Source organism: Pelodiscus sinensis, chromosome 24, assembly GCF_052426305.1.
Source record: "Pelodiscus sinensis isolate ZL-2025 chromosome 24, ASM5242630v1, whole genome shotgun sequence".
Lineage (NCBI taxonomy): Eukaryota > Metazoa > Chordata > Testudines > Trionychidae > Pelodiscus > Pelodiscus sinensis.
This window is the reverse complement of record NC_143075.1, coordinates 2709222-2731062: the sequence shown is the minus strand read 5'-3', so window position 1 is coordinate 2731062 and position 21841 is coordinate 2709222. Positions and strand designations below refer to the sequence as shown.

The 21841-nt window shown below is 50.7% G+C and overlaps 1 protein-coding gene across 10 annotated transcripts in view; it reads left to right on the top strand.

Annotated features, from left to right (window-relative positions):
• KCNAB2 (potassium voltage-gated channel subfamily A regulatory beta subunit 2) overlaps window positions 1-21841 on the top strand; it is a 115089-nt gene that overhangs the window by 6625 nt on the left and 86623 nt on the right. For 3 of the 10 annotated variants that reach the window (XM_075906455.2, XM_075906461.2, XM_075906453.2), the window contains exon 2: window positions 20067-20143. The exons of the other annotated variants lie outside the window; for them this stretch is intronic. The gene's annotated coding sequence lies outside the window, so the exon portion shown is untranslated. The remainder of the gene's footprint in view (window positions 1-20066; window positions 20144-21841) is intronic. 10 annotated transcript variants of the gene reach the window in all.

Sequence of the window (21841 nt, the reverse complement as noted above, 5' to 3'; positions counted from 1 at the left end):
CGAGTTACGCGGATCCGACTTATGTCGGATCCGCAGTTACGAATGGGGCTTTTCTCACCCCGGAGGACAGGAGCGGCGGGACGCCCAGATGAGCCACGGTCCCGCCGCCCGCGTTCTCCGGGGAGAGAAAAGCTGCTCCCTGTCTCCTTGGTCTGGTGGTCAGACCAGGGAGACGGGGAGCAAAGCCTCGGAGGATGCCCGCAGCGGGACAGCCGCGGTGCGCCTGGGCTGTCCCGCTGCGGGCGTCCTCCGCGGCTTTGCTCCGCATCTCCCTGGTCTGACCAGCAGACTAGGGAGACTGGGAGCAAAGCCTCAGAGGCCACCCGCAGTGGGACAGCCGCGGCGTGCCTGGACTGTCCCGCTGCAGGCGTCCTCTGCAGCTTTGTTTCGCATCTCCCTGGTCTGCTGGGCGGGGGGACGCAGCTAGTGCCCCCTCCCCTCCAGCAGACCAGGCTTTTCTGCCCACGACGCCTGGGGTAGAGCAGCTGGGGCGCTGCTGGGTTGGTCCCGCAGCGCTGCTCCTCGGCGCAACTGGACCAACCCGGCAGCACCCCAGCTGCTCTGCCCCAGGCGTCCTGATTCAGCCGCTGCTGGTCAGTTTCAGCAGCAGCTGAATCAGGACGCCTGGGGCAGAGCAGCTGGGGTGCTGCTGGGTTGCTCCAGTAGCGCCGAGGAGCGGCGCTACTGGAGCAACCCAGCAGCACCCCAGCTGCTCTGCCCCAGGTGTCCCCAAGTCAGCCGCTGCTGAAACTGACCAGCTGCTGACTACAGTAAGCCCGAGGCAGAGTTGCTCTGCCCCCGGCTTCCTGGAATCAGCCGCTGATCAGTTTCAGCAGCAGCTGACTTGGGGATGCCTGGGGTTCTTAAGTTGAATCTGTATGTAAGTCAGAACTGGCATCAAGATTCAGCCGCTGTTGAAACTGATCAGTTTCAGCAGCGGCTGAATCTGGACGCCAGTTCCGACTTACATACAGATTCAACTTAAGAACAAGTCCCTATCTTGTACGTAACCCGGGGACTGCCTGTACACGCTCTATGCCATTGTCTAAATCATTGATGAAGATATTGAATAGAACCGGTCCCAAAACAGACCCTGTGGAACCTTACTTGTTATGCCCTTCCAGCATGACTGTGAACCATTAATAACTACTCCCTGAGAATGGTTATCCAGCCGGTTATGCGACCACCTTATAGTAGCCTCATCTAGGTTGTGTTTCCCTAGTTTATCGATAAGAAAGTCATGAGAGACCATATCTAATGCTTTAATAAAGTCTAGGTATACCACATCCACCACTTCTTCCTTATCCACAAGGCTTGATATCCTATCAAAGAAAGCTATCCAATTGGTTTGACGTGATTTGTTCTTTACAAATCCATGCTGTGTGTTCCCTATCACCTTATTATCTTCCAGATGTTTGCAGATGGATTCCTTAATTACTTGCTCCATTATCTTCCCTGCACAGAAGTTAAACTGACTGGTCTGTAGTTTCCTGGGTTGTTCTTATTTCCCTTTTTATAAATGGGCACAATATTTGCCCTTTTCCAGTCTTCTGGAATCTCTCCCGATTTCCATGACTTTTCAAAGCTAAAAGCTCAGACACCTCCTCTGTCAGCTCCTTGAGTATTCTAGGATGCATTTCATCAGGCCCTCGTGACTTGGAGACATCTCACTTTTCTAAGTCATTTTTAACTTGTTCTTTTCCTATTTTAACTTCTAAAGCTACCTCATTTCCCCTGGCATTTGTTATGTTAGGCATCCAGTCATCACCAACCTTCTAGACGAGAACTGAAGCAAAGAAGCCATTAAGCACTTCTGCCATTTCTCAAGTTTTCTGTTATTGTTTCTCCCTCTTCATTGAGTAATAGGCCTACCGTGTCCTTGGTCTTCCTCTTGCTTCTAATATATTTGTAAAATGTTTTCTTGTTACCTTTTATGTTTCTAACTAGATTGAGCTCATTTTGTGCCTTTGCCTCTCTAATTTTGCTTATATTTATCCTTTGTAATTTGACTTAGTTTCCACTTTTTATAAGACTCCTTTTTCATCTTTAGATCATTTAAGATCTCCTGGTTAAGCCAAGGCAGTCTCTTGCCAGACTTCCAATTTTTCCTGTGTGGTGGAATAGTTTGCTTTTGGGCCTTTAATAATGTCCCTTTGAAAAACTGCCAACCGTTTGCAGCTGTTTTTCCTTTTAGTCTTGTTTCCCAAGGGACCTTACCTACCAGCTCTCTGAGTTTACTAAAATCTGTTTTCCTGAAATCCACTGTCTCTATTTTGCTGTTCTCCCTTCTACCATTCCTTAGAATCATGAACTCTGTGATTTCATGATCACTTTCTCCCATGCTGCCTTCCACTTTAAAATTTTCACCCAGTTCCTCCCTATTTGTTAAAATCAAATCAAGAACAGCTTCCCTCTTAGTAGCTTTCTCAACCTTCTGAAATAAAATGTTGTCTCCAATGCAGTCCAAGAACTTGTTGGATAATCTGGGCCCTGCTGTGTTAGTTTCCCAACAGATGTCCGGACAGTTGAAGTCCCCCATCACCAACAAGTCCTGCACTTTGGATGATTGTATTGGTACTTTGTTGGTACTGTCAGGGATAGTACTTGGTCCTGCTGTGAAGGCAGGGGACTGGACTTGATGACCTTTCAAGGTCCCTTCCAGTTCTAGGAGATAGGCATCTTCATTCATTTACTTGTTTAAAAAAGTTTCATCCATCCCTTCTGCCTAGGTAGATGGGCTGTAGTAGGCCCCTAGCATGACATCACCCTTGGTTTTTACTCCTTTTATCCTAACCCAGAGACTCTCAACAAGTCTGTCTGTTATGGGATACTTGATGTAAGTGAACAGAATTGTGGGATGACCATGATATATTCAGTTAACATGACTTCCCACCACCCATGTGTATAAAGTATATTACATTAACACCATGCAATTAAAAACTGTTAATGTATGCCCTGTCCAACTTGCATCAGCTAACACTAGTATCCTGCTGTAAGGTAGTGTAAGGATGACAGTATTAAGCATTTCTATACTGTGCCCTGCCAAACTTTAGCATAGGATATTGCCCGTCTAGTCAAACCAACAGGCGGGTGTACTGTATTGAGAAAGACAAGGCAGCCCATGCAAATAAGTGTGGCGAGTTGGGGGTGAAAACGGAGTCCTTTCTGCTTCTTGACATTCCTCTTCCACTTATGTTGCCCACGCAATCCCAGCATCCCAGTACGAACACCTCCTGATGTGTAAAGGCAGAATCCCCATCCTGGGGCCTGCATCCCTGAAATGAGGGGTTTAACGTGCAGTTATTCTCATCGAGATGTTTCCGGGGAGATGTGGCGGGTTCTTTGCCACTGGCAGGGTCGCCCACGTGGAAGGGCAGCTGCTATCTGACCAGAGCAGGTGGCAGGGTTCGTCTGTTGTCAGACCCTACATAGGGGGTGTGTGTGAGGGGGATATTTTTGCCAAGTCATGTTAGCCACTGGCGCTAACTGAGTGTGGAGTGTGTCTAGCCCAGAGGTTCCTCAGCAAACATAACAGATAGGCAAGCTTGGCTCTGATGGTTGATTGACACTCTACATCGGTAATGGGCAACCGAGGCTAGTGAGTGGGCGGCATGAATGGCCCTCCGTCGTCTCAGTGGGCCACACAATTGTCGTGAGTAAGTCAGTCTCCCGGGAGAGGGTCAGTTCGTTAACTGCGCTTGCGTACCTAGAATTTATGGGGTGTGCTGATTGAACCGTGGCAGCGCTGATTGGCTGTGAGACCCGTGCGCTCCCTCTGCATCCAGTGGTGTGTAACCCGCATCCATGTACCCTTGCTTTACCTGTGGGTCACTTGAGTAACCCGGATAGGAAAAACCGACATGGGTGGAAACCTGTGGAAACTGGCAACCGTGCTAACGGTGTACAAAATGTCTCGTGGGCCATACACTGAGCAGCAATGAGCCACATACAGCCCACAAGCCACTGGCCACCCACCACCGCTCTCTGTGCACAGAGAAAGTATAAAAGGTGTCTGGCCACCTTCTTCCACCTGAGCTATGTCTACACAGCAACGTGATTTTGAAATAGCTTAGTCCGCGTCTACACAGCCAGCGGTTAGACTACACAGTCTACACAGTCAAGCTGGAGGACTTCTTACTCCGACTCCTGGAACCCTCATTGTACAAGGAGGAAGGGAAGTCGGAGGAAGAGTCGGTTTCAAAATAAGTGCTGTGTAGAGAGTGCCAAAGCTCGAAATGAGCTATTTCTAAATATGCTACGTAATTGACATCGTTCAATTTGCATAGCTCATTTCGAGTTAAGCCTGCAATTTGCATAGCTCATTTCGAGTTAAGCCTGCAATTTGCATAGCTCATTTCGAGTTAAGCCCGCTGTGTAGATGCGCCCCTCATGTTTGAATGGCTTTTGTAGAGCCTGCTGTCCGGTATTTTTTTTTAAACAATCTGGCAACCCTACAAGTGAGCTGGGCAGTCGGCAGGGGCTGCCAATTGGTTAGGACTGGCCTTGCCACTCCCCCCACCCCCGGGCCAATCGGCTTGGAGACGGGGAGGGGAGCGTGTGACGTCTCCTCCCGCCCTGCAAGGGGCTCAGCACTTAAAGTCAACGGCCAGCTGCTGCTCTACTGGTGGTTGACTCTAAGTGCTGCACTCCCTTGCAGGGCAGGGGCAGGGAGAAGAGACTTCACGTGCTCCCCCTCCCCAGGCCTTGCTTGACCTGGGGCTAGCAGGGGGACCATGCAAAGTCTCCTCCCACTGCCAGGAGTGTGGGTACCTAGAGGGAACTGCCAGCTATTCGGAAAAGCTTGTGGTTCTCTTGCGGGGAGGGGCAAAGACTTTGTGCGCTCCCCACCCCCAGACCAATCAGGGTATGTGGGTGGGGAAGCACGGAAGTGTCCTGGCCCCGCCCCTTCTGCCTGAGGCCCCGCCCCTTCCAGGGCAGCCCAGGGCCACTTCAAAAATTTCTGATGTGTCCCCCGGTCAAAAATGATTGCCCACCCCTGATCTAGACCATCCCTGAGAGGTGTCTGTCCAACCTGCTCTTAAATATCTCCAGCGATGTAGACTCCACAACCTCCCTAGGCAATTTATTCCAGTGCTTCACCACCCTGACAGGTAGGAAGTTTTTTCCTAATGCCAACAAGTGGCTCGTTATCTGCTCCAAAGCAAACCGGGGCTGAGGTTTTTTAATGCAGGTTATTCCGTGGCACGCTCAGATCCGTGCTTGGAAAAATACTGCCTCGGGAGAGAAGAAACTGCCCACCCCTGCTGCATCTGCCATGAAGGCTGCTCCCGGGGCTGACCCTGAGCTTGCTGTGTAAGGGGCTGCATTGGTTATTCTTTTGCCCGAGACACGGAATGAATCAGCAACCTCCGGCGTGCAGCTTGGAGGGGAGCAGGTGTCAGGAGGCGGTTGGAAAGCTGACACTGAGGCTTGCCGTCTTTTAAGTGGTTTCATCCAAAAAGGTTTTAACATCTTGGCAAGCCGGGCTCCTCGCTGGTTAACAAGCAATGCCTCTGGCCTGCAGCAGGAGCAGAACCTGCGCACAAAGCTTCAGGCGGGGCGGAGAGAAAAGAGCTGCATTCCGTGAACGGTGCCTGTGAGGGAGTGGGGGAGTCGGGTGCAGCAGCAACGCGCAAGAATTTGGGACAGGAAGTGAAGGAGGCCTCTGTGCAAATGCAATGGAGAGGAAGCTAAGCCAGCAGAATGTAATTACTTGGGTTGGAATGTGTCCTGGACCATGCACCTGGTAATGGGACTGTCCGATAAGTCTAAGCTAGTCACTTCCCCCACCCTTGCCTCTATCAGAGAGAGGCAGCAAGGGAGGGGGAGCAGGAGCCAATGCTGGGGGGAGCCACCTTAAAAGCTGGTTCCCCCCAGCACTGTCTCCATGGGAGGCAGGGGGGTAGAGGCGCAGCGGGAAACGGCACGTGAGAGGACTGACGCGGTCTCTCTTGCACCGCTTCTGCTGCGATTCCGCTTTTGAAATGTACAAGAGCCCCATTTCAAAGGCTCAGGGACCGTGGGGCCAGCGGGAGTCCCCCCATGGGAGTCCCCCACTGTCCCCACTCTCCCTGCGGGGCTTCTGGTAGGGCTCTTGCTACAGTTCAAAGGTGGAGGCACCCTTAGGGTGTGTCTAGACGACATGGCTCCGTCGACGGAGCTATGTAGATTAGTCAGGACAGCAAAGGGAAATGAAGCCGCGATTTAAATAATCGTGGCTTCGTTTAAATCAAAATGGCCGCGCTGTGCCGATCAGCTGATTGTCGGCTCAGCGCGCAGTCTAGACGGGGATCTGCCGACCCCAGAACTCTTCGTTGGTAGATCCTTTATGGCTTGTGAAACGAGGCTTACAGGATTTGCTGTCGAAGGGTTCCGGGGTCGGCAGATCCCCGTCTAGACTGCAGCGCTGAGCCGACAATCAGCTGATTGATTGGCACAGCGCGGCGGCCATTTTGATTTAAATGAAGCCGCGATTATTTAAATCGCGGCTTCATTTCCCTTTGCCGAGTAAACTCATCTACATGGCTCCATCGACAGAGCCATGTAGTTTAGATGTACCCTTATAGACTAATCAGATGGAAATCCTATTGACTATTGATTAGTTAATTAATCTAAATTTCACATCTCTAATGGGAAGTACCATGTGGTCAATAATTACAAGAGGAAAAGACCTCGTCTTTTCTACTTCTCTAAAAGTCGAATCTGATTTAAAAAAACAAAACAAAAACCATGTTTAGCAGGAAAGCTGTAGTGTGATTGACCAGATTAACCTAAAAACAAGCTTACTCTGCATATCTTGGGGCAGCTCTGGACACCTTTGGGATCTGAAATGCTCAGGGTGCTGATTTTGAAAGACGTGTGGCGTCACTTTTTATGTAGTTCCTTGTTTACAGGTGCGTGGGTAGGAAGATTGGCAGAACAATACTGAAACACATCAGATCTGCTAGATCAATATGCTGCTTGTGCAAGTTTACTGAAGAAACAAAGCTGCATTGCTGATGCTAGCAAAATGGTCCTTACAGTTATTGGGTTTTTTGTTACCTTGTTTATCCCTCCTGTCATATTCCTAGTTGTCTAAAACTTTTGCTGTTGAGGGAGAAATCTTATAATTACTCTGTAGTTTATGAAATACTTTAGAAATAGAAATAGTTTATGAAACACACAAACCTGTAAGGGAAAATTGTAACCTGCCTGGGCAATCAATGCATTTAAAAGTAGCCATTCTTCTACAAAGGAATTTCACCAGCCAATTAAAAAGGGAGGATGAGAAATTGACCGTCATATGCAAATTGGACAGTTTCCCTGGGCTTGAACAAAGACGTTTACTGGATGTCTCATTATAAAGCCAGTCTCCCCTGCCCTTAACACCTTATTTTTACATAAAAAGCTAAGAATGGGACTCTACCAGCCCACTCAATTAGCCTCATTGGCACAATTGACAGGCACCTTCTTTTCCTGTTATAAAATACTTGGTTTTGGTTATTCCTCTCCAGCTTATCTGAGGAAGTGGGTTTTGCCCACAGAGGCTCATGATACTTCTCTAGTTTTGTTAGTCTCGAAGGTGCCACAGGGCTGCTTGTTTTTCAGTAGTTTGCTGATCTTAAGTTTAAATGAATTTAGCAAAATGTTATGTCGAAGTGGGAAGGGAGGCTAGTTTAGCGTAAGGACGTGTCTAAAGCTGCGTGCCTTTAAACAGCGAGGAAGTCCGAGGGTCGTAGAGTGGAATGAGGAGCTTCGAAGGGGCCTGAGGAAAATGCACAGATTTGCCCTTAATATTCCCTCCTTGGCTTTATTCTTTCCACACCAGTGTCTGTCTGGCCCACAGTTTTATCACCCTCAAAAGGCCGGCCTTCTTTCTTTGGTATTCCCCCCCCCTTAGCTTCCTTAACACTGCAGAAACTAGGGGTACGTCTACACTGCACACTTAGGGTACGTCTAGACTACAGGCTTTTGTTGACAGAAGTTTTGTCGACAGATACTGTCGACAAAGCTTCTGTTGACAAAGAGCATCTAGACGACATCCAGTTCTGTTGACAAAGCAAGCCGCTTTGTCGGCATGACAGTGTAGATGCAAAGGACGGTGTAGGTGCTATAATGCCTTCTGTTGACAGAACTGTCGACAAAAGGCGTTATTCCTCGTAGAATGAGGTTTACAGCCATCAACAAAACTGCTGAGTTCTGTCGACATTATGTCGACAGAACTTAGCGGCAGTGTAGATGCAGGTATAGTTTTGTTGACAAAACCCTGTAGTCTAGACATACCCTTATTCCAAAACAGCATATCTACACTGCAGGGAAGCCTGAAAATGAGTCCGAGGCTGGCTTCCCTAATGTAGACGTGCTATCTCGATTTAGAGCCCCAGGAGGCACTGGGGAGGAATAACTTAGAATGGCCCTGGTGAGGGGCTATTTCAAAATAGCAGTAGTGGAGCATCTACACACACCTCATTTCAAAATAGCTATTTCGGAACAGGCGTTATTCTTCACAGAATGAGGTTTACAGATTTCGGAATATGCCGTCTGTTACGGAATGGCTGTATAGACACTTGCATTGTTATTTTGAAATAATGCTAGTTATCTCAAAGTAACGTTGCAGTGTAGACACACCCTTGCTTTTTTTAAAAAAGGGAATGTTTAAAAAAAAACCCAGAAAACGATCCTCAACTATCAGCTGATTTGTGTGGGATGGGTGGAGCTTCTTATAACGTGCGCATCCTTTCTCCACCTGCAGTCAGTCCCGTTTCACGGCTGGGTGTTCGGGAATCAGTAGCCAGTCTGTAACGCAGGGGCAGCAGGAAGCCAGGAGACAGCTCTCACACGTCCCTCATTTCAAGGACCGTTAGTCACTTTAATCCGAAAGTGACCTCTGTTCTGCACACACTTCTACTGAGGGGTTTTGTTACATCAGAGAGAGGCTCTTGAGACTGCAGTCTCAGATTGTTTTTGCCAAGGGGGTGACTCATGCAGCATTTTTAGGTGTCCTTTGTGTCCCTCGTTTTGGGTTTGTGTCACAGGTTGCGTTCTGCTTTGGGGCCTTGGCACGTTGTGATGTGTGAAGCCAGAGTTTCCCGTTCTGGTCTCTGACTCACCCTGATGTCAGGCATTTGAATTCAGCAGAAAGATGCAGGCGAGCTGCCGTTGTTGCGCTGTAGCAACGGGAGGGTCCTAGTGAGGGCCGGATGTTGGGGCAAGGCGTGGCGTTCTTGGAAGCCATGCCAAGGCAGGGATGCTGTCTGGGAAGATCCATTTGACAATGGTAAGGAAACGCAGGTGTTCCAGGGCCTTTCTCTTTTGTCTAGTGCATTTTTTTCTGAGGTAAATGCCAGCAAAACCCAGAGGAAAGTCCTATGTGCATGCTGCTGCAGTCAGAGCAATTACAGAGCTCCAGTGCTGCTAGGAGCTGGCTGGAGGAAGACGTACTTAGCTGACTTTCCAGGGGTGCAAACTAAAATGAATCTCGCCTTGGTAAGCTAGATCCAAGGGGAGGTCACAGCCTGGCCCCGGAAGCTGTGCAATGCACTCTCCAGCTGCTCTCCTGTTGGTTACAAATTTGGCGCTTGCAGAGAGACTGCAGGTTCCAGGATTCCATCGGGAACCGGGAGGAGATAGCTGACATCAGAATTCAGAGGGGTACTGTTACCTCGATATCGGTTCAATTCTCCCTGTCCCACTTAGGCCACGTCTGGATGACGGAGAAAATAAATGCTGAGGCGATCAATCTTCTGGCATTTGATATAGTGAGTCTAGTAAAGACCCACTAAATCGAGTGCTGAGGCTGTCCCCATCGACGCCGGAACTCCTGAGCCTTACGAGTAGTAAGGGAAGTCTACGGGAGCATTTCTCCCATCAACTTCCCGCTGTGAGAAAGACGCCAGAGCTCGGCTTAAGGCAGGGTGGGCAAAAGGCTGCCAGCGGGCCGGATCCAGTCCGCCAAACCACGGGATCTGGCCAGCAGCTGCCTCGCTAGGACCCTTAAGCACAGCGCAGCGACAGCTTCTTTAAATGTGGCAGCTCTAGTCTGGGAGCGAGGATGGTGGCTTTGTGCTCTGTCCCACCCCCAGCAAAATTTCTCATCTCCCATTGGCCAGTTTCCGACCAATAGCAGTTGAGAGATTTTTCTGGCGGCAGGGGCAACCAATGAAGCTTCCTCCCTCCCTCTTACCCTGCCTGGAGCAGAGCCATGTGCAGCAGCTTGGGACTGCAGCCTGCAGGTTCCTGCAGGGCTGCTGACTGGGAGCTGCCTAGGTAAGCGCCTCCCAGCCAGAGCCTGCCTCTGGCACCCAACTCCATCTCTTCCCCCCAACTACCTGCCCCATCCAAACCCTCTGTACCCCTTTCCCCCAGGTCACAACTCCCTCCCAGAGCCTGCACCCCTTCCTACACCCTTCTCCAGACCAGAATCCTCTCCGGAACCCCGACCTTCTCCCTGACCTTGCCCCCATTTCCCTGCCCCAAGCCATCACCCAAACCCTCTGCACTCCCTTCATCCAGGTCACAACTCCCTCCGGGTACGTCTACACTACAGCACTAATTCAAACTAACGGATCTAGACTAGGGGTGTGTCTAGACTACATGCCTCCTTCGACGGAGGCATGTAGATTAGCCAGATCGGAAGAGGGAAATGAAGCCGCGATTAAAATAATCGCGGCTTCATTTAAATTTAAATGGCTGCCCCGATCTGCCGATCAGCTGTTTGTCGGCAGATCGGGGGAGTCTGGACGCGATGCCCCGACAAAGAAGCCTTTCTTCATCGACACAGGTAAGCCTCGTGAAACCAGGTTTACCTGTGTCGATGAAGAAAGGCTTCTTTGTCGGGGCATCGCGTCCAGACTCCCCCGATCTGCCGACAAACAGCTGATCGGCAGATCGGGGCAGCCATTTAAATTTAAATGAAGCCGCGATTATTTTAATCGCGGCTTCATTTCCCTCTTCCGATCTGGCTAATCTACATGCCTCCGTCGAAGGAGGCATGTAGTCTAGACACACCCTAAAAAACTAGTTCGAATTAGCATTTTGCTAATTCGAACTAGCATGTCCACATTAAGTGGACCCTGAACCAGGCTTAAGGATGGCCGGAAGCAGTGCCGGCAGGGCATCAGAGGAGGACTTAGAGCGTGGAGTTGCTGTCTCAGGCTAGCCGAGGGCTGCGCTTAAAGGGACCCGACCCCCACCACAGACAGACAGTTCTCAGGGGTGCCCCGCTTGCAAAGCAGTCCTGGCTTGGAGTGCCCGGACTACCCACACTGGGCACATCACAGCACTCGGCCATCAGCCCGGCTGCACTTGCCACAGGCTGCCATCTGGGGAGAGGGGGCAATCGGGGGGCTGCAGGAGAGCTTCCACCCCCAGAAGCCCGCAGAGCCAGCCCAGTCCTCCCCATCGGGGGCGCATACCCCATTCCTCCCTCACCTCCTTCCACTTACCCTTCCCTAGCCCCTTTTCTTGATGTACAAAATAAAGGACAATTGTGTTCAAAAATGGAATCTGTCTTTATTGAACAAAACTGGGGGAGACTGGGAAAAGGAGGTGGGAGAGAGGAAGAGAGAGGCTGGGAGAGGGGAGGGCAACTACAATGATCAGGGCTTGGGAACAGGTCCCATATGAAGAGAGGCTAAAGAGACTGGGACTTCTCAGCTTAGAAAAGAGGAGACGGAGGGGGAACAGGATAGAGGTCTCTAAAAGCAGGAGTTGGGTAGAGAAGGTGCATACAGAAAAGTTCTTCATTAGTTCCCATAAAGAAGGACTAGAGGACACCAAAGGAAAGGAATGGGTAGCAGGCTTCAAAGTAGTAACAGAAAGTTGTTCTTCACAAAGCAAAGAGTCAACCTGTGGAACTCCTTGCTGCAGGAAGCCGTGAAGGCTAGAACTAAAACAGAGTTTACAGGGAAGTGAGATCAAGTGATGGAGGTTGGGTCCATGGAGTGGTATTAGCCAGGGGGTAGGAGTGGTGTCCCTGCCCAAGGTTTGTGGAAGGCTGGAGAGGGATGGCACGAGACAAATGGCTTGGTCACTGTCTTCGGTCCATCCCCTCCAGGGTCCCTAGGGTTGGCTGATGTCAGCAGACAGGCTACTGGGCTAGATGAACCTTTGGTCTGACCCAGGACAGCCATTGTAAGCTCAGGGTCAGGGGTCTCAGTGGACCCCCTTGATTTTCATGTACACCTGCTCCTGGGTGGCCAGGCTGGCAGCTCTCCTGCCCTAGCCGGCCACTTTCCTGTGCCTAGTGCGGAGATCGTGGACGAGGTCCACGATGTCCGCACTAGCCCAGGCGGGTGCCCGCCTCTTGCGGTCCCGGGCAAGCTCCTGGGAGCCGCCAGCCTGGTCCCGGGAAGAGGGGGAGGGCTGGGGGGCATCAAGTGGGTGGCTCGATCCGTGCCAGGTGCAGGGTCTGCTGGCTGGGTGCTGGCAGGCTTGCACCTGGCACGGGCACCGTAGCCAGCCCGTGCCCCTTTAAGGGCTCCGGGGCCGGGAGGGGGGCAGACGAGTTTCCCTTGTGTTGGCCAGAGTGGCCACCAGGGAAAGCTGGGGAGGGCTAGCCTCCCACTAGTTCAAATTAAGGAGCTACACAGCCCTTAATTCTAACTAGCTAGTTCGAACTAGGCTTAATCCTCGTGGAATGAGGATTACCTAGTTCGAACTAAGCGCTCCGTTAGTTCGAATTAAATTCGAACTAACGGAGCGCTAGTGTAGCGCCTATGAAAGTTAGTTCGAACTAACTTTGTAGTGTAGACATACCCTCCCAGATCCTGCACCCTCTCTTAGAGAGCCCCTCTGTCAGACCAGTATCCTCTCCGGCACCCAGGCCCCCTACTGGACTCTGCAGTCCAACCCTCTGCCCCAGATCACAACCCCCTCCTTCACCCAAACTCCCTCGCAGACTCCACCCCCCTCCTGCACCCCAGTCTCCTACCCCAAGCTCCCTTCTGCACCCAACCTCTGTCCCAGACCCTAAACTCCCTCGGTAGGAATGCGGCCTTTGACCACTTGCCAAAATCTTGGAGTGCCCCCTCCCATTAAAAATTCTTGCCCATCCCTGGCTTAAGGTATGTTGACTCCAAGTACGTTTTTTACATAGCTGGAACTGCGTACTTTAAGCCCACCTTCGGCTATAGTGTAGACCTGGCTTTAATGTAAAGTAGTTATGCCCCTGGCCAGCGTAACCCTCAGTGGAACCAACTTTGGTTGTCCCTGAGCTAGACAAACCCACAATAGGAAATGCACATTTGAAGGCTGAACTGACGTACGAATAACCGGTCTCTGCAGGGTAACGTGACCCTGCAGCTCACATACTCTTGCTGTTGGAAGTTTAATCCCTCACTGACTGTACCAGTTAGCTGAACACACTGTCCTGCGCTCTCCCATTGCAAGAAGTGCCAGATGAGACAAAGGGATAGTTTCCTGGTTCTCAGGCAGGGGTATGCATACCTTTGGGGTACCCTGAGATCTTCCGGGGGTACACCAACTCTTCTGGAGATTTGCCTCATTTTACAACAGGCAAAAAGCACTAGAAAAGTCAGTACAAACAAAAATGTCACGTAATTGACTTGTTTATGCTACTCTATGGACTATACACTGATATGTAAGTGCAATATTTGTGTCCCAGTTGATTTATTTTGTAATTGTATGGTTAAAAATGAGAAAGTCGGCAATTTTTCAGTAAGTGCGCTGTGACCCTTCTGTGCTTTTATGTCTGATTTTGTAAGCAAATAGTTTTTAAGTGAGATGAAATTTGAGGGTGCGCCAGGCTAATCGGTCTCCTGAAAGGAGCACAGTAATTTGGAACGGTTGAGAGCCACTGGGATAGTTTATTCAAATCTGCTGTGGGCCAACATGCTGTTGTAAGGTACAGGTGGTATCTGGGAGCAAACCTCCAGCGTCACAAATGAGATCTGAGCCAGGTTCACCAGCTGGTAGAGTGACAGGAGGCATTTTGCTGTTCCGAGTGTCAGACACTGAAGTTCTTCTTGTCTGCAGTGACTCATCTTCAGGATCCGATTTCTGAAATGTAGCTGTCTTCTGTGGGTGTTGGCCTTTGTTGCTTGGTATTTAATATTTGGCACTTAATGCGGTGGTATGTTATCTTCTTCTAACCTCCAGGGGGTTTGAGCTTAAAGGAGAAGTGCTCATATATCCAGGAATCCTCATAGAAATGTAGGGCTGGAAGGGACCTGCAGAGGTCATCTAGTCCGTTCCCTTGCTCTGAGGGAGGATCAGGTGAACCTAGACCACTCCGGACAGCTGTTTGTCCAACCTCCATGAATGGGGATTCCGTGAGCCCCTTAAGTGACTTGTATCAGCTCTTAACCATCTTTACCGTTAGAAAGATTTTCCTGACATCTAACCTGAATCTCCTGCGATGGACCACTCACCGAAAACCTAGGCCAATATGCCGCTGCACGCATGATGGCAGGTTATATTAGAGGAGGAGGAGTATAATTCGGAAAGTATTACAGTGCCTTTACGTAAGTTAATAGTACGCCTGGAGCTTGAGTGCTCTGCTCATTTTGTTCTCCCCACGCCAAAAGTGAGAGGAAATTAAAAAAAGTTTCAGATGAGGACAGTGGAAGCCTGGAAAGATATCCTTCTAAGAAGAAATTAAAAGATTAGAACTACAGAGATTGGAGAGGAGGTAAATAAGAAGGGGTATGTCAGAGGTGGGCAAAAATAAAAATGGGTAGAGGAGGTGAATCAATAGTTTCTATTTACTCTTTTTTATAATGGTGGAACAAGGAACACCCAATAAAATATCCTTTTTTAAGTGTTGTGCATTAATCAAAGGGCTGTAATTAATTGGTGGAACCCACTGTCGCAATATATTGTGGAAGCCAAGAGGTTTGCAGGGCTCAAGAAAGTAAGAGCTATAGTCTATACATCAAGTTTCGCCAGTATAGCTCTGTTGGTTAAGCCAGGGGGAGGGCACACCCCTAACTAACAGGTATGCTGACGGAAGCTTTAATGTTGATGCCGTTTTACCAGCAAAAAAAGTGTTTAGGCCAGTACAGCTTACTTGGTTCAAGGAACTGGTGTAATAAAGCCACAGTGGCAACATTAATTCTCTTTTGTCAGCACAAGCTAGGGACGTAAAATCCAGTGTAATTAGTTAACTGGTTAAACGTTATGTTTAACCAGTTAGCCAATTAAATGGGGGGTGGGTAGGCTGGAGTGGCAGGGGGTGGTGCAGCTCCAGCCCCCACCAGTTAGCAACATTTAAAAGGTTAGCCATTCACATCCGTGGCACAAGCTGCATCTCCACTAAGAGAGTTTTCCAGCATAGCTGTGTAGCTTGAACCTCTGTAGTCCAGGACTCTCTGATCCGGCAACATCTGTAGTATTTGTGGGAGAGTGGGTTAAAAGTACCCCCCCCCCCACACACACACACACCCTGCAGCAGTTACATGCCATCTCTAGGTGGGGGTTTTAACACGAGGGAGCAAAGTGCATTTGGAAAGGAAAGTGTTTTCCAAGTTGTTGTATCTATAACTGTCATACCCCTGTGGCCCGACTGCTGGGAACTATACAGACATGTAGTGAGAGAGAGTCCCTTCCCCAAAGATTGACACACAGAAGGTGGGGAAACAATGGCAGGTAGAGAGGAAGTGACTTGCCCAAGGTCACCAAGTAGATCTGTGGCAGGGCTGGGGACAGAACCAGGTCTCGTGACTACCAGCTCCCACCACCTCTCTGCTGCTGCTGGCATCCCTGCAGTACTGCCGATGCTAAGAAATTTTATTCATCCCCTGCAGACAGATTTTTGAGAAGTGTCCAGAACTCCCTTGAGAAGAGCAGGAGCTGCTGGATTGGAGTGCTTCAGAAATTTTGTGTCTGTGCTGGCCACTGGCTTTAATGTTAAATTAAATTTCCAGCCGTATCAGTTTTATTATCGCTGTGCTGTTACAGTAATAGAGCACAGCTGTTTGTCTGAGGACAAGCATGGTTTAATTATGGGGACGTCTTTCCATTCTCTTCCAAACCACAAGCTCCGAGAAGAACGTTCCAAGCCAGTTAAGAGGTAGCAGGCGCTGCGAGCCAGGATCTTCGTTACAGGCCTCCCTAGAAAAAGAAATGCCCCAGGGTGATCTTGTCACCTGCTCGGAGAGACTGAACAACCTGGAGGGAGGGGGTTTATTCTTGCCAGAAAAGGGCAGGGCCTGTCCACTGCAGTGCCACAATCTGGCTTCTGGTGAAACGGAGAAACGAATCCGTGTTATCACAGTGCACTACTGTGTAGAGAACCCCAGCTGTGACGGGGGGCCCCATTGTTCTAGATGCTGTAGGTACGCATGGCAAGAGGCCGACTCCTCTCCGGGGCTTGCAAACCGAACAGGCAAGACAGACAAACCGTAGGCGGAAACGAATATTATCCCCATTTTACGGATAGCAGAGTCGGGAATTGAATTCAGAGGCTTTGAATTCCAGGGCAAAGCCCTACGAGGTTAGCCAGTGACCCTCCACCTCTCCAGAAGGACCATAGAAGGACATGCTGTGCAGTGTTTGCATCTGTAATTATATAGAGAGGGTAGGGGCATCTTTTCTCTTGTTCTCTCTGCAGTGCCGGGCGTGCTGCAAGGTGCATGTGCCATTGCTCCCAAGCAGTGTTCCATGTGTGGAATAAATGTTATGTGCACCAAGGCATGTGCAAATGTGCACCATCAGGAGAAACAACCCTTCCTGTGGGCACTCTGCTACTTCTAGGTGGCTTTAGAACCTCTCCTGAGCAGCTGCACAAGCATCCAGCTTACAGGGAACATTGCTCCCAAGGCAAATGTTCCTGGGTTCCCTGTAGCCTCTCCCAGCTGGAGGGGTGTCTTCTGCAGTAGGGAGCTCCTGGAGAGATTGGCAAATGTAGTCTGGAAGCCTGGGGCAAAGGAGAACCCAAGCCTCACTGTGTACAGTATCTACAGCTGCCTTGGCCGGAATGGGAGGTGCTTTTCTTAGAGACTTTAAGGAAGTAGCCTCAGGCCAGACAGCTTCCCCCTGCGGGTCCCGCCATTGCTGGTTTGTGCTAGAGCCGATCTCTTAGACCAGGGCTATTCAACACATGGCCTGTGAGCCGCATCCATTTGTTTGTGGCCTGCACTGCGGTTTGGGTTTACGCGGGGCTGAACGTACGGCCCACGGGTGGGAGCCAAAACCAAAAAGCAGCCAATAGAACGGTCTTCTGTTGAGATGCATTTTGGTAGTTAAATTCCTGGACTGTCGTTGCTCATTGAAAGGTCTGTCATACGGGTGGAAATCGGGTCAATATTGCATTGTATTAATATCAGCAGAACTGACTTAAACAGGGCCTGCGTGTTGTGCAGTCTTGCCTTAATCTTTGTCTTCATGCCCGCCAGTGTGAAAGAAGCTGTTTGCATATATTTGCATCTATATTTGCATGTACATGCAACTACACTTAAGTTGCGGCCCTCGGTGTGTGCTGGGAGGTACCATTGTGGCTCCCCCCGGGGCTTCCAAAGTTGAGTAGCCCTGTCTTAGACAGACATCCCATCTTGGTTTGAAAGACGTCCCGTGATGGAGACTCCCCGGCAGTGCTAAAGCACGGAACCCACACAAGCTTAGCTCGTTCGCTCGCGCTCCAGGGGCGTAGGAACACGAGACCCAGTGAGGCAGAACAGCGCGCCCAGTCTGGTCCCGTGGCGAGCAGGCGTGCATTTTAGTTCAGCCTTTGGGCGAATATGATCAGCTCGTCAGAGGCTTGGGCTGGGGAGGGGTAGGCAGCTTGGGTGGGGGGCGAGATACTCCCTCTACTTTTAAGCCTGGTACTTGTCTTACTTAGACAGTAAAAATCAGGCAGTTTCACAGAATGGAAACTTTTCTCAGGGGCGGGATGACTGGCTCGCTCAACAGGTGATTTCTGCCCTGCCTGTCAGTCAGCAGGCTCCGGCTCACCACCTTCCTTTCTGGCTGAGGAGACTAGGTCTCTTGTCGCTTTCCTGGCTGAGCTGGCCAGAGGGATCGCTGCAGATATTTTCCCACAGAGACCCTTTGGGTTCATGCCTTATTAAAAAAGAGTATTGGAATCTTGATCCATGTGACCTTCTCTGGTCCTTCCTGTGCTCGGCATTTAGCGGGGACCTGGGTGTTGTAGTTTCTGTTAAGGTCACGGCCCTAAACCCACAAAAGGAACAGAAACTAGAACAACTGATTTTTCTGTGGCCCGGTGAACCCGACCCAGAACAGGTTCCCCAACCGTGCTGTAAATAAAGAAAACATTGGAACCTTTTGTGTTGGACATAATATTTCACTTCATTTATCAAACTTCATTTTAAATAAACTCCTCCCAAAAAACCCCACCCTCGCGGATATGGCCCCCAACTAAGATACCTCACTCCGCGGGTGCTCTAGCCCCACGGGGAGGGGGGAAGGGACAGGGAGGACAGAGGTTCATGGTTTCCCATAGGCCAGATTTACTTTTCTGGGGTGCCGGAGTTAGTGGATTTTAGGGACCCCCTTAGGCTCTGGCATAGGGCAGGCGCTTGCTACATTTCAAAGCGGAAGTGCCCTTATCAACTAATGGAATAGTTGATGGAAATGCTATCAGCTATTCAGTTCGTTGATTGATCTGATTTTAACCTGGCTAGAACAGGGGCCGGCGGGGGACAGTGACCATCTTTTCTGAACCAGTTGCAGCTGGGGAGAACGGTTTAATTTAAATAAACAGATTAAACGTTTTAACTTTCTCGTGTTCGTTTAACAGAAGTTTTGGTTTGTTTGAGAGAGCCCAGGGTAGGGATGTGAAGGGTTAACCAGTAAGCTTACTGGTTCAGGTTAGTTAACCTGCGGAGGCCCAGGCACCCTGCCGGCAGGGTGGAGCGATTCGTCTTCCCCCTCCATCCACCCTCCCCTTTACTCGGCTAACCATTTAAACTATATGTTTACCCTGTTAGCCACTTCAATGGGATTTTATGTCCCTAGCCCAAGGAGGTTAATGCATGCAGGGTGGGCTAGCGGGTAAAGAAAGGGAGGGGGAGCTGGGATGCCTGGGTTTTCTTCCTGGCCCTGCTGGTGTATTCATTGCCGTGGGCAAGTCGTGTGCCCTCTCGGTGTCTCCACCTGAAAATTGGGCGTAGGGTCTCGGAACGGCTTGGAGAGGCTGGGCTGAAAGGCTCGGCAGAGTCTGAAAAATGGTTCTGTCCTCCCTCACCATTCCTGCAAGTAAAGTCACTTCACCCCGGCAGCGTGACACTGACACACCTCAACTGCTTCTGAATTGGGAGTAAAATTAAAACCGGGTGAGTTGTGTTTGTGTTAGTCTTTCTCTCCCTCTGGTGTTGGGCGCTTGTCAGTAGATCCGGTGGCTGGGACCCCCCCTGGGCGCTTGTCAGTAGGTCTGGGTGCTGGGACCCCCCCGGGCGCTTGTCAGTAGGTCCAGGTGCTGGGACCCACCCCAAGGTGCTGTTCTCTCCCGGCTGCTGGACTTGGTGTGATCTAGCATTCAGTTAGGTGAGCCTCAGTTCACTGTGCATATTGCCCGCTTTGCCAGCTCTGCAGAGCCCGGCGTGAGACCTGCATTGCACTGGAAGTAACAACACAGAGGAGACGGTGCAAAAAGCAGCCTGCGTGAGAGCCAGAAATGGAACAGTGTTCTAGTGAATTGCTGGCCCTGCTCGGCTGCAGCACTGACACGGTTAACACCAATCCCTTCCCATGCCAACAGCCCCGCTGTGGTGGCGCATTAACCGCGGACTCACGAAGCAATGCTGTGTTCCGATCCAGAGGCTGAGGCACTTGTAGGCGCATATTGGCTGGCAGAAACTTGCCGAGTCAGGGTTTGAGACCAGCATACGAGATTTTTTGCTGCAGTAATAGCAGTGGGCTTTATTTCCTTCTGCCTGCGCTCTGTTAAATGGATTTCTGCCTGGCCATGAGACTAGACTAATCGGCTTATTTTTTGCGAGGGGGAAGTGAAAGGGAATGGGGTAAAAAAAAAAAAAAAAAACCTCCTGTATTTGTATCCAGCTGACTTGGTTGCTCATGGTCCCAGTGGATTGTTACTTTCACACTGTCTTCTGGGTTCTTTAGAACCTCCTTCTCAGGTGGGGTTTAGTTGATTTTTTTTTTTCCAGTTGCACATCTTCGTTCCTGGAAAGAATCCATTCAGAGCCTGAGTGGGACTTTTTGTGTCCTCTGATCGAAAGACCAGGTAGGTGCATAGCTTTGAGGTGATCCCCTTTGGAAAGGTCTCCTATGAACATCATTGTACCTTTTCATTTGTACTTCTCTAGCAGATGCGTTCCAGCAGGGAGCCTAACTGGGAGATTTAAAAAAAATAAAAGTGACACGTATTTCCCCAGCTGCACATCAAGGAATGTCTGTGCTCTGTTGCGTAATGGGCAGTGCTGCGTCCGCGCTCCGATTCTTGTCACTTTTAAACGTCGCTATAAAAACCCCTTCTTTGAAATGTGCTAGCCGAGTGTGGCGTTTGATAATGGTTCGGGAGGTTCACAGTGACGGTTGCTTACGCTTTTAGAGCGCATAAAAACATCAAGTGGCAAGTTGCCACGGTTGTGTTGTAAATGAAATACCTAAATATAGAAGGTGGAGCTGGGCACGACTTTATTTTGGGGGGTGGATTGTGAGCCATGGACATTTCCACAGCAGCTCGTGAATGGACAGAAGCCAAGAGTCCAGTGTAGAAGAAGATTTTAAACTGGGTAATGCAGGGCAAGACATTTTACCTCCTCCTGTAACCAAGAACTGCTCCGGTGTAGCGGGGGGAATGGTAGACAGATGGCTCTGTGGCTTGGAGGAGTCGGCTAGCCGGTGGGAGAAGTTGGACTGGCTGAGGTGAGGAGGCTGCGATGGAGGCGAGTCTCCAGTCAGGCTCTCTGTGGCTAACCCACGTTGCTTGGGGTGGGAAAGTGCAGGAACCGTGGCTGTTCTGTCCTGCATCACACTGTCCGATCCAAGCGCTGTTCCTGGACGGTGTCTTTTCTCGCCGACAGGCGCGTTTGCGACGCCTCGGTCCTCGCGGGGCGGCTGGTTGTGACACACGCGGCTGGATCGGAACGCGGGTTAGATTACCTTGCTGAATGGGAGGCGCCAGTTCAGTGAACCCATGGGACCGGCTCCTGGCACAAGGCAATGCGCTACAGGGCCTGGAGGAGGGCTGCGGGCTTGGCCGTGTGTCCACAGTAGGACTGATGGAGCTCACCCAGGGAATTAACCCTTCACGCTGCAGCCTGGCTCTGCCGTGGAGTAGGGATGTTAATGGGTCACCGGTTACCTGAGACCCGGGGAGTGACCCCCCACAGGCAGAGGGCTGCTCCAGCACCACCGGGCCCCCATGCGGGGCCAGAAGCAGCTGGACTGGGGCAGCAACTGCCTGTGCGGGCGGGAGGAGGGGGGCGCTCCAACCCAGCTGGTCTGGAGCAGCCTGCCTGCCTGCCTGCCCCCATTTAATCCGATCGCTGCTTAAGCGTTAGGTTTACCCGGTTAACTAATGAAATGGGTTTTGCATCCCTCCTTGGAGGGCTGTGTGTTTCCGTGGCGTGGCTGCTTTTGGGCCCGGCTTTGAGAGAGGGCTCATGGAAAAGAACCTACGCCCCGGGCTGAAAATGTGGCGCAAGAACAGGTCCCGCCCCAGCTGGGCTCAACACGCGGCGCTGCCGAGGAAAGCCTGGCCTGGACGTATTGACGTGCGGGGGGGGGGTGATTGGAGCTCCCAGGCAAGGGGTTCCTTTCCCTTGTCGTCTCCTTCTTTCCCCCTGCCCCCAGACTGAGCGTGGGCATGTCCTGCGTGTCCGCATTACACACCTGTGTCTGGCTCCTCTTTTGCTGCAGCGAAGTCTCTGTGTGTTGCTCCTGGCTCTGATTCCTAACTCCTCTCTCCCCAAATCAT